Genomic DNA, 4,738 nt, shown 5'->3' with positions numbered 1-4,738 from the left:
AAAAAGCAAGTAAATAAGGGCGTGACCATAGATAGTAAATGAATAGATATTTATTATTTTATTCATTTATGTCGGATTTTGATAATTATAAATAAATAATTAATGAATTTGACTATTTATTTTTCATGATATATTTAAATAGATATAGATAATATCTCTTAATATCTAATATATAAATTTGTTTAAATTTTAATAAATAGTAATAAATATCTGAATCAATTATTCTTTTATATATGTAAAATATATAAAATTCTATACTTGATTATTTGTAAAAAGTTTTGGACCTTAAAAAATAATTTTTATTTATTATTAATTAAGAGTTAATTTAAATTTTAAATTAAAATTTTATTTTATATTTTAACAAAAATGTTAAATAAAAAAATATTTTAATAAATTTAGATATTTAAACGGATAATACTTATTTAAACGAATTTAAATATTATAAATATTAAATAAATCCAGATATGAATATATATCTATTTCATTGTGATTTCTAAATAAACAAACTCTCTTACTCTATTTCATTGGGGCTTTTCCCTTTGCAACAATATTCTATTATGGAAGCTATCTAAAAGCAAGCTATCAAGTTAAGGAAGTTACTAAACAACATCAATTTTCGTTAAGTAGACCCGTCAAGTTACCAACCCTGAACCAAAACCAAAGGAGTGGACGAGTTCTTCCAAAATATGGGTGGTTTTCCGCCGCTTCCAAAACAATATATATATATATATATATATATATATATGAAATTTAACATTTGATTAGCTTGAATCTGGATTAAGAAATTTTGGACATGACGAAATTACAAATTTTTGGGTATTTTTCATTGAAATACCATGGGAAAATAACTTCAAAAAGTTTACCAAATTGAGAAAACTAATTTCTTTTCTGAAAATTAATTTCATTGAAAATAAATTTTTTTTTCTAGAAGCTCATTTCCGTAACCGGAGCCTTAATGATCAAAACATTTTCCAAATTACTCAAATAAGAATTCCAAGGGCCTGAGCAAACCCAATCTTCAACGTTGCTGATATTGCATCATCATACCCAACCCAGGTTGAACCAACATAAGCATATGTTGAAATAGCATCCATGTCATGTTTTACCTTGGCACCATTCTTCTTGTTGAACTTCTCTACCTGGACAAATGTCAGCACCCCATGGTCTCCTGGGCCTACAGCTACTGCAGCCGATCCAATCTCATGAAAATTTCGGTCCTTTAGCAGCCGAGTCCTCCATAAAGTGGCAGCCCCGTTACCAACTTGCTCCTAGGAGCCCCAGCTTTGATCCATGACCTACGCCCATAGCTCGTGCCACATTACTGTTTGGGTCATAAAGTGCTGCATGGGCTCCTGACTTCGAAGTATCCCATCCACCAAGTAAATCCAAGCACATTGCACTAACCCAATCCAAATTTTGATTAATATAGCTTACCGGGAATTTGCGGTAGACTTCATCGAAGAAACAGTCGACTGAGAAGTAAACAGCCGCCGTGAGAAGTAGAGGCGTTAGGTGGGTGGGCTTAGCCTCATAGTTGATAGCTCGCTGCCATTCCATAAATAAAAGGCCCAAATCTTGCATGTCTTTTGGGCTTTTAGGGAATTCCCAGACAAGGTCCATCCCATCAAAACCAAATTTTCATGCAAACCTCGATAGCTGAAGTTATAAAAGCTTTAGGTGACTTTCTCTCTGAAGCCATGCGGGAAAAAACAAGAGGATCAGCACCTCCGCCACCAATAGAGAAAAAAGTTTTTGCCGGCGGATTCTTGTGGTGGAGGGTGGCAGTAAAATTTGACAGGAGAAGTGCTGTTGGACTTGAGATTTCAAATTTATAGGTGACGTTGCTTGGCATAAGAAAAGCATAGTAAATATGAGTAAACAAGGATGTACCTGTGGCGGATGGTGGGAAAGTTGTCGTCCACGAAGGCCAATAAGTTGCTTTGACAGACGGTGGCGACGCCATGACAACAGATCTTGTAAGCATGGTTAAGAAAACAATAAGAATAGAAGAGAGCTGAAAATATGTAGTGAAACCTTCCATCGTTGCTAGAGGGCTTGTCATAAATGATTTCGAGCAAGAGTGTCAAGGCAAGTACATATAGCAACCATCTGGCTAGATAACTAATAGTCAGAAGAAATTTTTGAACAATTCTTTTGTCTATAGTTTTGGATTGTTGTGTTTATCCGTGACACACAATTTTTAGTCTTTAGATGATCTAGGGAATTTAAAATAGAAGCAGCCACTACTAATACTACTAGCTACTGCTATCAGAAATGTAGCAATGCTCTTCATACAAGGGTGGGTGGGCGTCAACTCTATAGAAAGCCTGCCATATCTAAATGAAAATTTGATTTGAAAATGAATTAGGGGTTGTCCAATCTGATTGGAATTAAGGTTAAAAATGAGAGTATTGGGTAACTGTTCAAGACAACATTTTAATATTCATGGTGTGTTTGAACTTTATACGATGGCCTTTTTGTGTTTGTCTAGCACTAGCGTTTGCTTGTGGAGGGACGTGAATGCGAGAGTGAAGCTTGGGACAAGTGGATCAACCAAATCGACTTCCGAAATATTTTTTAATGATTTGCCAATGCAGTTACATATAATTTTCAAAACTTCAATATGATGGTTACGGGTTACCCTTTGATTTTTCAATATCCTAAAAGCTTTCATGTAACAATTGTTTGCACTTTATATGCTAAAATTAGGAAAAATTTTGCTTGACTTGGGTTGTGTTAGAGATCACCGTAGTTATAATACCATTTGTTGAGCAAAAAAATCCTAACCCAATCAAGCGAACGAAAGCATAATAAAATAATTAATCAAACACACAAAAGATAATAATTTAACATGGTTCGGTCTAATTAATCTACATCCACGGATAAGAAACAAGATTCACTAGTTGTGAAAAATTACAAACATATATCAAAATGTATCAATCACTCAACAATCAATACCCATAGACCCTCTCAATCTCCTCTAATCCTATGGAGTATTCTTAACACAAACAAGCACATGTTCATGTGTATCATTTCAATACAACCAAATACATACCCATATGTACCCATACATCATACTTATGTGGACACTTTCAATCTCCTCTAGTTCACTCCCATGCACCATACTTATGTACACCTTCTCAATCTCCTTTAATCTACTTACAAACATTCAAACGTTCATATCTATAAGACGTAAATCTTAAATAGACTTAGGTGGTATCTATCTCATAAAATCCTATAACTCTATTACATCTGTTTCTCATACCTAACCCTATAAAAACTTCATTTATATATTAAAAATCCATTTCCTTTTAGAATTATTCTTTTGCAAGTCAAACTTGCTTATTAAAAAATTTTTTTCTCTTTAAATTCTTCTTCTGCAAGTTTTTTTTATCCATCAAGCAATATCTGACCAATCCCAAACAAAACTTTTATGGGATTTGAGTCATTATTCCTAATAATCTCCACCTTAACTCAAATTTTATCAAATCATCTATTTCATGCTAGATATACTTAGCTCCACCAATAATGAAAGTCTTATAATTATCTTCTCTTTTTTATTTTCACGCTTCACATAAATTAATCCTCAATTCTCAAAACTTAAAATCGAATTCTTCTCTTAAATTGAGCTCCTCTAAACTTATCTCTTCTCATGACTCAACCTGCTAGCTCTTCTCATGTCTTGAACCTTCAACTCTTTCAAAGTCTTAAACTTTAAGCTTTTCCTACATCTTGAACCTTTAGCTCTAATACTACTTATTAGAGATCACCATAGTTATAATACCACTTGTTAGGCAAAAAAAAGTCTCAACCTAATCAAACCAATGGAAACATAATCAAACAATTAATTAAACACATAAGAGACACAATTTAACGTGGTTCGGTCCAATCAACTTATATCTACAAATGAGAAATAAGTTCACTAATTATAAAGAATTATAAATATACATCAAAACGTATCAACCACTCAACAATCAATATCTATAGATCATCTCAATCTTCTCTAGTTCTATAGAGTATTCTCAATCCAAACAAGCATATACCTATGTGCACCCTTTCAATACAACCAAACATATATCCACATGCATTTATACGTCATACCTATATAGACCCTTCCCGTCTCCTCTAATCTGCTCTCATGCACCATACTTATGTGAAAAATCTCTTCTAGTTCACACACAAATATTCAAACATACACACCTATAAAACGTAAATCTTAAATAGTCTTATATGATGTTTATCTCATAAAATCTTACAACTCTTTTGCATTTTTTTCTCATATATAATCTTAAAAAGACTTCACCTATGTATAACTATACAAATTTATCTATTAAAAATCACTTTCTTCTTAAAATTTTTTTTTCTGTGAGTCAAACTTGACTATTAAAAAATTTTTTTCTCTTAGAATTCTTCTTTTGTAAGTTTTTTGTCCATCAAATAATATCTTATCAATTCTAAATAAATCTCTTATAAAATTTGAGTTATTATTCTGGATAGATTGGGCGTGGGCTGAGCTTGATGAGTTGGGGGCAACAATGAGCTGCAAGATGAATATAAAGATAGTTCATGATTTTATAAGGCTTGAATATACAAAATTTGGTTGCAACTTTTACGTGGTCTGGGTTTTATACCCTGTAGCTTAAAACAGAAAGAATTTAGTATACAGTACACTTTTTAACATTAATTTGAAAGTGTTTGCCATAACCAAATATATATAAACACTAGTTTTATGCATCCA

General features: G+C 32.3%; 1 pseudogene; it reads right to left on the bottom strand.

Annotated features, from left to right (window-relative positions):
* Positions 1 to 980: 980 nt before the first annotated feature.
* On the bottom strand, positions 981 to 2,609 carry LOC111284452 (class V chitinase CHIT5b pseudogene; annotated as a pseudogene).
* Positions 2,610 to 4,738: the final 2,129 nt, after the last annotated feature.

This window comes from Durio zibethinus, chromosome 6, assembly GCF_047325235.1.
Source record: "Durio zibethinus cultivar Kanyao isolate XHJ-2024 chromosome 6, ASM4732523v1, whole genome shotgun sequence".
Classification (NCBI taxonomy): domain Eukaryota; kingdom Viridiplantae; phylum Streptophyta; class Magnoliopsida; order Malvales; family Malvaceae; genus Durio; species Durio zibethinus.
This window is presented reverse-complemented; position numbering and strand designations above follow the sequence as displayed.